Raw genomic sequence first — 13371 nt, forward strand, 5'->3', positions numbered from 1 at the left:
TTGAAGATTTTAGAAATTGTAGATTTTAGGTAGGTGAATTGTCTTTGCGCTTGTGTAGTATGAAGTTTTTTGGTGTGATTGTATTTGTAGAAGAAATGTCTAAATTTTAGATGGAGTTGACGTATATTTAAGACATTATTTATACTCGATGAAGAGTCGAATGTAGGACTTATCGATCTTGTTTGTCGCCTATTGAAAACACGCATTACCATTTTTTGTGCTTTTTGTAGAAAATAGATGATAATAATAATAATAATACCAAATTAAACCACACCGTAATATTGTCCAGTTTTTGACACTGCTGAACCCTTACGGGTGAAATCCTAATTTATATTAAAAAACTCATTTTTATTTTAAATTTAATATTCGTTGAGCAAAAAGAATCAGGAATTGATAAACTCAATTGTAATGATTGCATTTCCTTTTACATAGGTATAAGTAGTAGAAACATTACCACATGAGTTAAATGAACATCTCACAGCTCTCTATTATAGTAGTGACTCTAAGTTTACTAATCATTTATTGAAAAAGGATCTTACTTTCGTTGTAAATACAGGGTTAAAAATACGTTAAAAATATTAATATCACTTCAGATACAATTAGTATTTTTTTTATAAACCCTCTTTTTCCAACCTTACACCTCCCCACTTCCTCTACAAGCCTTTTCCAAATTTAATCGATTTTTAATTTTTAACTTTAGTGTAAATTTCTCCTGATGAAGCGAATATCATTGTAAACTAAGTTTTTTATCTTTTTAATAAAATAAATAAATGTCCGAATTGACAAATATATTTTCAAAATTAAAATGACAATCATTCCTAATACTTTCCACAAATCGTTAAATAGACAAAAATAAGAGTCGAAAAATTGACACAGAAATTATTCAAATGGCCAAAAAGACAATCCAAAATGGACAGCTAAATTACCTACTGGAGTGATTGTTGTCATGTATATACATTTACCATTTTATTTAATTAACATGTGATCTCTCCAAACATTTTTGCAAAAATGCAAAATATGCCAAGAAATCACTCCAATGGTTGTTTAAATGAACAAAACGAATAAGAATAAAACATATACACGCAACACAAAAAAAATATATAAAACACGCAACACGCACAAACACATATATCATTATAAATGCCGATTTACATTCTCTTTTGATATTTTTCTTTTAGTGTTATAATTATATTTTAATTTTTAATCTTTATTTTTTATTTTAAATTTATCTTTATTTTAATGTTGTTTTTCTTTTCTTTTATTTTTTTTTAAATGTATAAATTCTTAAATTATAAAATGGGGGCCTCAGCACGGGTAAACAACCCAGTGAGGCCAACATTACTAAATTGAAATATGAAATATTGTAAAAAAAATGTATCAACAATAAAAAAAAATAAAAAAAAATGTCAATGGTGGATGACTTAGCCAGAAGAAATTAAACACATGACTTGTCAACATAGCTACCGGCTGGTCCTTTAATCTTTTTGCATATTTTATCCATTTACAAGATTTCATATAAGACCAATTTATAACTAACGCATTCGTATATTTTCAAAAACAGAATTGGTTCTATTCAAAGTTAACGAAGTTCAGAACATTTTTAAAAATGGAAGGAAGTTCAATGAATATTACTGTATTCAAACCAATTTCAATAAAAACGAAAACGAATACATAGGTTCATTTTTAATTGGACAATTTTAAATTTGAAATTTTAGAATCATTGACAATTCTTTATACAGTTTAATTAATCACGTGCTCAAGTTACAATCCGGAATATAAACCAGGAATTAAAATTGCCATTCTAAAAAGCATTGATATTCAATTCATGAATTTGTAGTAATCTCTTTCCGGTGAATGGAAACGATTGCATTAAACGGGAACGGGAAGAACTAGTTCCGACAGAAAAATCTTGGGAAAGAACGAATCCGAAACAAGGGAAAGAATGAAAATGGAAAGAATGAATTTAAAAACAAGAGAACGAACAGATTTTAAAAAGGATGAATTCGAATCCAAAAAAGAACTTGGAATAGGGCTGGGAAATTAAATGTTACAGTTTAACGGACGATAATCAGTGAGATGTAAAACACTAGATTGTAGATCGCGGTATAAAACACGATCGATATTTTAAGCATAGTATGAGATCAAAAACGCTCGAGCGGTGAGTAACAATATAAGAAGCAGAAAATCAGTTTACACGTCTAAACGCAAACTCTCCGAATCACGGTGAGCTATAGCGCCATTAAATTTGCTCTGCTTTTTCTGCATAACGTAAACTATTTTAGATCAGCGTTCAATCGGCGGAGCTTTAAATTTTTCAAATTTTATTTTCAAGAGATAATAAATGGACCTTGGTGATTGTTGCATATTTAAAAATAATATTTCAAAACTTATTTCGTTAAAACTCAGGCGAAACCGGTTAATTAATATAGAAAAGTGTCAAAATAGTGTAATGCAATAACAATCAAACATTGTTTATTTAATATCGTACCCTATGCTTGATAGTGTATGCCGTAGATGGCACTAGATCAGTCAATTAGGTTACCCATAGATGGCGTTAGCTATCTAGTATTGTAGAGACAAAGTGGAAAGTACCCAAATAAGGTGAGCACCTCAAGTTCGGGGTCCATATTATTCCAACCCATTAAAAGTAAAATTCGTTGGGAGCAGTTGGGACTCTTGTTTGGTATTCACTTAAAAAGTATTTTGTTGAAGCAGGAGTTTTCGTTAATTTGATAGTTCGCGTGACACAACAGATTATTGGATGAAATATTTAAAAAATAAACATACTTGTTCTTTCATAATGTATATATATATAAACTCATGATTGTAATATGGGAGATTGGCTCAATTCACCCAGTACAGCTGGATAATAACTTTTAGGTTAAGGTTATGCTGAAACCGATCGGCATGTTCGTACAAATAATGTGATGTTCGTAAAATTACATTATTTATATTGACATTGTTGAATCTCCCATTTATCAATATGGCAAATTTTCAATAATCCTCTCTTGAACTAATGAGCTCATTTATAATAATATTGCTTTCTGTGTGACACATTGTGACACACTGTTCATCTAGTAACTTATGAAACGATGGTGGAGAAGAGTAGAACTTTTGATAGTTACTTTTATCTAAGCTTGTGTAGCGCTAGTTAGATTAAAGCTAAGAGTTTCTACAAAATTTTTGAACAAAAGTTTGCGATTGTAATGATTCAAACGTTTGATGTTCAGAAACGTTTGTGATTGGAATGATTCAAACGTTTGATGTTCATAAAAATTTGCGATTGGAATGATTCAAACGTTTGATGTTCAGAAACGTTTGTGATTGGAATGATTCGAACTTTTGATGTTCATAAAAGTTTTTTTTTCTCAAAAGTTGTACGTAGATATTAAATTCTATATTATGTTATTTTTAATAGTTAATTCATAATTTATGAAATAAAAAAGCAGTACACCGAAAATGAAAGTACCTACCCACATTCCGAAAATGTGTTTTTTGGTTTTGACAATAATTACAAAATTAATTAAAATAAACAACATCTAGATTCCATTTCAGACAATCGCTCATTTCAAAATGTATTTATCACAGAGAGATAATTTAAGAAAAAAAATATTACAAAGCGACTCTGTAAAACTAAGATGTAAAGCTGAAAGAACAGATTAGGCCAACACATTGGGCCAACGTTGGCGCTAATCCGCCAACGTGTGAACGCTCTTGGTGGGTTGGCGCCACAATCGGTTGGTCGACCAACGTTGGCCCAAACACTTGACGTGGGTATATTGGCCGTAGCAATTTAAATGTCGGCCAACCGATTATTGTTGATTTTTCGTGAACACATCAAAGGAACTTGGCGCCTACCTACCAATAGTCTTCACACGTTGGCATGTTGGTGCCAACATTGGTCAAACGTGTACTTTCAGCTTTAGACAAAGGCTTATTTTAAAGATTTATTAAACTTCAAGGGCAAACTAATAAATGTATGTATATTTGTCAGAAATTCACCTTCCAGGCTCGTCAAAGGTAAATCCGTTGCTTGCTGCGATTGAGTTCTGATAACACGTCAAATGAAATAATTAGTTTGACAAAATCACACATGTACATAAAACGTATTGCACAGAACTTAGCAATTACCTTTATCAAAGGCAAAGTCTTCAGAGAAATAACATGAAAGCATAGAGAACTGGGGAACTTAGATTTAGCAATACTGGGGAAGGAATTGCGGCTAACAGACAGCCCAACCAATCGGTGGAGTGAACATTAAAGGGAGAAAGATTAAAAAATAGAAATGTTGAACTTCAAAAGAGACTGGGGTTGCTAGAAAGAAATTGTGGTAATTGTGAACCTCAGCGGATAAAAATAGTGATACTATACAGAAGTGAGTTTTTTTTCAATAATTTTTCAGAATTTGTTTCTTTTTAAATTCCTCATATTTTTCGTGAGAAAAACAGATATAAATGTAAATAAAATAGGTAATGTAGTTTTTTTTTTGCGAAAATCGTAGTTTTACAATTGATTTTTTTATAATTATTTCGTTATATATATGTATATATATTTTTATTTTAAAAACAATGGGTAAGTGACATTGAGACAATATCCCAACTTTATATTTTCTGAAAATTACTTCAATTAAGAAAATAAATTGCACAATGTTACGTGGAATTAAAATTACTTCTAAAAAAAGTTAAATAGCATAATGTTAAGTTGAATGATTATATATATTAGCCAATCTATCAATTAGATCCCAAATATTCGTACATCACAATACATGTCAATACATCCCAATACATCCAAATACATTCCAATACATCCAAATATATCCCAGTACATCCCACTAAATACTAATACATCCTAATAAATCTCAATACATCACAATACATCCAAATATATCCCAGTACATCCCACTAAATACTAATACATCCTAATAAATCTCAATACATCACAATACATCCCAATACATCCCAATACAACCCAATACATCACAATACATCTCAATACATCCCAATACATCCCAATACATCCCAAAACATCCCAATACATCCCATTACATCATAATATATCACAATACATCTCAATATTTTCCAATACATCCCAATACATTCCAATATTTTGATAAAGTTAGGAGAAATATTTTTGTGTATAAACTAAGTTTTTTGGGCATTAAAGGAACCTTATTGATCTGGATCAACAGTTATCTAAGTAAAAGAAAACTTTGTGTTAAAATAAATTCTGTAGAATCTTACATCTTCGAAGCCACAAGTGGGGTTCTCCAAGGATCTCACTTCGGACTGATTCTGTTTTTATTATTTATAAATGACATTGTTAGTGTATTTAAAGATGTACAAGTTCTGCACTTCGCTGATGATTTGAAAATATATAGAATGATACGTAGTATAGAGGATTGCCATATTATACAATCCAATTTGGATAAATAGTATCATTGGTGTGTGATCAACTAATTATTTTTTAATATTCAAAAGTGCCAAGTTATTCGTTCTCGTAAAATCCAAAGTCATGTTACTTATGAATACTCTATAATGTATAATATAATATAATGTACTATTGACATCAGTCGCTCAGATCAGGGACAGGGTGTTTTATGTGATGAAAAGTTAACATTTACTCTGCATGTAAATGATATAACAAAGAGAGCTATACAAATGCTTGGTTTCATATGTAGAACGGTGAGTAATTTCAAGTCACTTGAATGTTTGAAAACATTGTACACTTATTTATTAAGAAGCCAGGTAGAGTATAATTCGCCTATTGGTCCCCATTGTATAAAACGCATTCAGACAATATTGAAAGGGTACAGCACAAATTTCTAAGATTTATTAACTTTTAACTGAATATTCCGATTCAAAATATTAGCTATGTCCTTTTGATGAAATAACTTAACCTAATAACGCTGTCAGATAGGCGGATCGTCTCTGACCTTGTACTATTGAATAAAATTATTAATAATTGCATTGACAACCCTGAAATTCTCGCCAAAATAAAATTTTACGTACCGACCAGAAATACGAGGCAAAGTGCTACATTTTTTGTGGCAACTTTAAAACCAACTATGAAGCGCATACACCTGTAAATAGACTACATCATTTTGGAAAAAAAGTTTGGAAATATTGTAGATTTGTTTATTAAATTCACGATTCCGTAGTGAATACACTTTTATTTTTATATTTCTTTATTTCTTAATACCTATTTTCCTTTCCGTAATCCACACTATTAATTTTAATTTACTGTAATATAATCATAAATCATTATTTATTGTAAACTATGTACCTAACACAACTGTATTACTTGTTACCTATTTTTGTACAAGCCCAATTATTATAAATAAATAAATACATTAAAAAAAACATCCCACTACATCCTGATACATCCAAAAATAACCCAATACACCCCAATACTCCATCCAAATCCATAAATGTAACACCGAGCAAACGCAAAACCAAAAGTATTTATCATTGTTTCTTATGTATGGAAGATAACAAGTTTTTAACAAGTTTTGTTAAGTTCACCAACCCTAAGAATCGACATGACAACACCGTACTGGTGTTTATAATAAAAAATGATAAAATTGTAATAACGCGGTCCACAATAGTAAACAACTGCGTTATAAAGGCGTTCAACCTTTACCCTCCTATAATATCCGGACTTCGGATGTTGAAACTTTTGATAGAGTTACATAACCTCTCATTAAAAGCATCCCAATAGATTTTATAGGTACATAAAATGAACGAAAAGGATTTCGACTTTATATTATATGGGTAAACTTGACAGAAATGCAAACACGCATGCATACCAGTTTGTACCGTTCCGTGTACGGAAGAAAAAGTACATTTTGCAGTTCCATCCTTAGAATACTGTTCGGGATTAAAAAATACTAATAAAAACAGTTTTATTCTGAAAAAAAAAACATGAATTGAAAAAAATACAAGCGAGCCCATAGTGTATCAGCTTCACACATTCAGATCGCAAACGGGAATGGTGAAACAATGACACGCGGGTTTACTTTGGTGACTTAGACTTGACTCGTGGGATAAGTTTGGATGCATCTAATTCTGTATGAATTAGATCATGCCTAATCTGTAATAATCCAATAGTTCTGATCATGGACCGAACGTAGCAGACGCTTAAAACTGTTTGTTACTGCGTGCGATAAATTTCTCTATATTTCTTTAACTTTTCTTTGCAAAGACTGACTTGCTTGTCAACGTAGGAGGTAAGACGAAGCCAAAAAGTCAAAATAATGACTATCTTTAATTCGCAATATCTAAATAAGTGTTGACGATTCTTTTTTCAAACTTTAGTCACACGGACAAAAATGAGTATTGCTTATTTATTAAGAATATCTTTAAAATTTTGATAATACGGTTAGAAACAGAATTTCTAGCCATTCCCTGATAAACTTTTAGTTATTTCCTCATATTTTGCGAAACACGTGTTAAAGCACCTGCATTTGTCTTAATAATATAAAATGACAAAATGCGATAAAATTAGGATTTTTATGAGCACGTGTTCCGACATTGCAATAATACATTTGTATTTTACTAAAAGTTTATTAGGAATCCAATCAATTCATTTATTGAGGACCCGCAATCCCGTTTTTAACCGAATTGCCAGTAATTATAAAAGTTTCTTAGCAATACTGATTTTCCTCCGTGTAACTTGCATTGTTGACAAACGCGATTTGCAAAGCTTTTCAAAAGGAGTTACACAAATGACATTACACGGAGAAAAATGATCATTTTAAAAAAGTGATAGCATGCAAATTTCCTGATAAAATTTTAGTCACTCAGAATATATCGAGAACACGTGTTCTTATCCTAATAAATATCGTGACAGAATGCGGCAGTATCAATAAGAATATTTTTATGAACACGTGGTCCGCTGTCCTCGTATAACATTCGCTTTTATCTGGTAATTTGTTAGAAGCTCTGTCAATTCATTTTTCAAGGACCTGCAGTCACGTTTTTTACAGGAAAACGAATAATTTGACACGATTTTTAATATACAGTATTTTATATTTGTAAGTTTTCTCCGTGTAATTGAAAAACCCGTAGAAAAGGTTCCGCCATCCCTGTCCTGTGACATTCACACACACCTTGCAGTCAGCGTACACACCCAACACTTTGTACGACGATAACACCACACGTTACACCACACATGTGTACGTTTAACGGGTTAACTGCTAACAGGACACTTCTTCGCGCCCGCACACTTTGGCGCATAGGAAAAACACACGTTGACTCCGCACACATCCGCATAGGGGACATTTAACTCAGTGAGGAAAACGTTAAACCCAATTTATGCGGACCGGTCAACAGCGATCACAATTATTTCTTAAAGCCTATTTTACTTTTGCTATCAGCAAATGGATATCATTTTTGCATCACCTAGTTCCTATTAAAGAAAAGGCGCATTTTTCGTACCCATTAAAAGTACCGGGTATTTTCATGCGATACTTACTTGTGAAAAAACTCCAAAATACCTGGTTTTTAAGTATTTGTAAATATCACAGGTATCTGGGTACAATGAGTACAAAAAAATACCTGTTAAAGTATTTTATACTCGGACTGGGTATTTATTACTCTCCGTCCCCAGTCCCCAGATACTATAATCCCCAGGTAGGCATAAATTATATACTTGAGAGTATTTTTAACAAATACTTTCTTTAACTGTACGCGCAAAGAAAATGCACCAGAGGAAACCCCATGGATTCGAAAAATTATTGTGGGGAATTACTTGTCATAGAAATTCACTAACAACCCCCTCTCATGGATTCAATGCGGAAGAAAATTTGTAGGGAATCTTTGTGGGCAGAAATTAGAAATTACGTGAGTACAACGAGTACAGGTACAAAAAAATACTTGTTGAATTGTTAAGAATACCAGTTACAAAATACACAGAAGTATTTTATAATGGGACTGAGTATTTATTACTTTCCGTCCCCAGTCCCCAGATTGGTATAAAATACTCGTGAGTATTTTGTAACCGGATTTTTTTAACAGGTATTTTTTTGTACCGGTACTCACTGTAACTAGTAACGGAAAGTACTCACAGGACCCACCTCTTGTGCCTATGAAAATTCCACAATATTTTTCAAGTCTTTTTATAATCTGATTTTCTAAATCAATAATATCATATATTTATGTAAAAACAATTTTTTTAAGTTTTTTTGTAATAATAATTTATAATAATTTTTGTACGCGTAACTATTGTTAGGGTAATTTTGTCGAAGATTGCATAATAATTTAGGGGTGAGAGGAATGAGGTTATTCATTCGAGGGGGAGCCTAAAATTAATGCGAGCCAAGAAAGAAATACTATAGATTGTACTCACTACCAATGGAATTACCTACATAATTATGTTGTGTATTTGTTTGGTATTTTTTGCCGAATAAAATCGGTGTATGGCTACAAAATTGACATACATGAGCATACCCAAGCTACAAAATGACTAACCGAAAAATTACTTATTTCGTTAATTTTCAAACGTAAGTGTCAGGTATTCAATAATAAAAAGTCCATTTGTTGAAATACCGATGTACACGAAAGACTCGAATATGAATATAAAAAGAAGAATTGTATTCTGATTTGATAATTATGAACATTTATTTGGGACCTTTCGAAAGAGTGGATTTGGGTAAAACTCATTCCTCAAGTCGACACGATTGTATAATTTATTCAGAAACGCCGCATATATCAACGTTTCGACGACATATATCTTCGGAATTGTAAGGTATATTTTCAAAAAATTCTAAAAGATCTGTCCTCATTAGTTCCAATTTTGAAAATGACAATTACTAAAATAATGTTCTGTTAAAAATATTATATCATGGGTGAGTACTTTTAACGCTTACCTGAATTCTTCGAACCAACACATGCAATTTTTTTAATTTATTTATTTATATATACGCCTAAAAAGGCTTTACATAGAAGTGATACATGATGCAGTACAATAAGAGAACATGTATTATACAGGAGATATTGACAGTAAATAGATGTAATCCATTTTAAAGAAGGTAAAAAATACACACTTGTAAAATTGTGATTAAAAGTATGATGAGAAAATATTAAAAAATATGAAGCAATATTAGTAAAACGTAAGAGTAACATAAAGTAAAAAAGAAATTACAACAACACTACATATAAGACAAATCATTAAAACTAATTTACCAACGCTACTCTAATTTGTAGGATTCAACAAAGTGTTGGTGTAGATTATGCTTAATTCTATATATGGAGTCAATAAATAAATCAATAGCACCCCCATACTTGTTGCCCAGATCATGCATCCTATTGGTCAGTGAGTGTGTCTGATAGTTGGTCGAGTATGTATTACAGAAGAATGTTATATTTTGTCATGATTTGAAGTTCATTGAATCGGTGTTGAGACAGGCGGAGTCTTTATAACAATCCTTTCTAATATAAAACATTGAAAATTTATTAAAAAATATCATCAAATTATTCGTAATTCTGTTGAAAACGGGACTGCAGGCCCTAAACGAATGAATTTATTGGTTTCAAGTTGAACTTTTTAAAGAAGGAATGTTCGAGTAACGCGTCGTCGTAACACGTTTTCATAAAAAACATTATTAATTTTTCTCCGTGCACGATCAGAAAACCTTCAATATTGTTTTCAATACAGGATTCTCAAAACTGGCCCATTTAAATTGGTCTCTGGCTGCACAGTATAAAGTAGTGTACAGACTGCACATTGCCTAGTGCATAGTGCACAGTGCACACCGCTCCACGGAACTGCACATCGCCGTCTGTGTTTGTTTTCTGTTTTCCTACGGAGGTTCTCCCGCTTCCGTTCTGAATACGTTTGTAAACTTATTCCACCACTTTGTGGACACTGATGAAATAACATAGCAGGATGTGTTCTTGTAAGATTGCTCGTATATGATCGTTGGGATGGAACCCTCCCTTAGGTTAGGTTAGGTAAGGTTAGGTTAGGTCATGTTAGGTTAGGTTAGGTTAGCTTAGGTTAGGTTAAAAACCGCATTACTTTACGTTTATTTAGATCTGCCGCAGTTGATAATTTATTTTACAACGCGACAAATTGAAAATCGTCCTTGGCAATAATATGTAGACATTGAAAAAGACATTGGGTATTTTGGAAATGCTGACAAGATCTGAATTAACATTTTCAGTACTTTAGATAAAGTCAGCATTTTAAAACTAATTTTAGTCAAATTTGACCACATTTCACCATAATTTACCATATTTTTCGTCTTTTGCCCCTTTGGAAAATATTTTATTCATTTAGAAAGAATATTTTTGTTATTGGCCAGTAGGACAAAAAAAGTAGTTCAGAAGAATCTCCATATTTTATTATTTTGATCCATATTTAACCCTATGTTTGACCGCCATTAACAATATGTGATCAATTTTTTAAACTGTTTTCATTACCAAATGTTTAAGATATATTCAAGCTAGTTTTACTTTATTTTTTTGTGTTTCTTAGGCGTTGTAACAATTTCTAGACATTTATGTTTTATTGAGTTTTATTTTCAAATGTACATTTGTTACTTAAATTTTGTTTACTTTGCTCTCGGTTTTGACACAACCGTGTCATTAACTGGCAGTCTTAAAACTTGTGCTAGTTAATGACACAGTTGGGTCAAAACCGGTAGCAAAGTAACCAAAAATTTATATAAAATGTGAAACCACACAAAAGTTCCAACTGCTTCCAACCGTCTGCGGCAAGTGAGACTATGAAACCCCTCTATTGGGATGTGTTGTAAGATCGAAGTTTGAGGGGGGGTGGAGATGGGGGAGGAAGGTGAGGAAGTACCTTGCCATTCAGATCTGGTCACCAAATACGCTAAAGCCATTTCAAGCAAGATTTCAATTTTGAATGGTGGTCTTACGCCAGGGTAATACTGAGAGTATCTTCCACTCTGAAGCGTGCCTCAATTATATTATATATTATTTTAAATGTCTAAATTGTGAAATAACTGAAATTCATCAAAAAAAAAATATTTGCGGCGTGAAACCGCGAACTTTGGCTTACCAGTCGGGGGCTTACCCCCCGACCACGGAGGCCGTCAACATAGTAAAGAAAATAATATCAGAGTTTATCGGGAATACTACAAACCAATGAGAAATGGAAAAAAATTTATTACGACTACTTTTAGAACAACTTAAATGCAAAACTATTATATTTACAATCATTAAAAACTACAATAATCTCCCTTCTGAATTGCGCTGTATTAAAATAAATAAAACATTTTTTCAGAAAAAACTAACATTCAAAATATACATTTTATACACAAAATAATACAACGTACTACCAAGATAAGAATTGTGGCTTCCTTATCAGGTACAAGATCTCTTTTGATGAGCAATAGACCAATAATGATCTTATTTAATTTTCTTGTATCTTGTACAATTCGCTTAATTATTGTTGATTTTTTTACTTTTAGATTCTCTTGTATTTTTTAAGAATTGTTTTATTTTATGAATTTTCAGACTTGTATTTCCAAAAAAAAAATCATTATATTCATATATCTTTTGTACAATCAATATGTGTACCTATATAGAATGTGTGGGATTGCACTAACTTCCCCACATCTTTTTCATAAAAAATATTAAATATATTTGGTGAATTATGTACGCAAAAAAGTAACAATATTTTTTGTATTACAATAAAAATAAATTTCTTCCTTTTTAATTATTGAAGACAATATTAGCGATTTCTAAACGAAAATCTGTAACAGAAAAATCAGAAAAGGATGCGGTCACATCTAGGACTCGAACACAGGACCCTTGCCTTGCCGGGGCACATAACTTTTTGTTTGAAACACATTTTGGTCAAAAGTCACTTTTGTTTACTACTGTTTTCTTCAAGCGATCAAATTTTTTTCAAAAAAGAAATTTTTTAACAATATTTTAATTATTTAAACAAATTTTAGTAAAATATGAACTCATTTCAAAAATTTTTACCAAGTTTTGGCTTATTTCTTCGTATCTACTAAACCCTTTTGATTATATTGTCCAAAAGGATAAAACTACTGCTTTTGGTCTATTTTCATTGATTCTATTATAGCCTCACTGCCATACACAAGTACTAAATTACAGCGGATTGCTCTCCAGCTACAGAACCTAGCTGTAATAAGTTATACAAAAAAACTTAGGTTGTAGTTGATTAATTAGATTAGTTCCTCGCATCCTTTACTGTCCTGTTAAGTTTTTCATTATAAAATCCGCTGCCAGATTCGGAACTACCCAGTGAATCGGTTACCAGCTAAAATTGAAATATCTTAGCCTTTTTAATAATGACCTTTTATTTAATTACTGTGGTACAGGGATGGTGGAATAATCGTCAAAATGCTGCAATTCATAATGGGTCAGGTTGAGA

This window comes from Hesperophylax consimilis, chromosome 12 (assembly GCF_061612785.1).
Source record: "Hesperophylax consimilis isolate HC1 chromosome 12, BYU_Hcon_1.0, whole genome shotgun sequence".
Classification (NCBI taxonomy): domain Eukaryota; kingdom Metazoa; phylum Arthropoda; class Insecta; order Trichoptera; family Limnephilidae; genus Hesperophylax; species Hesperophylax consimilis.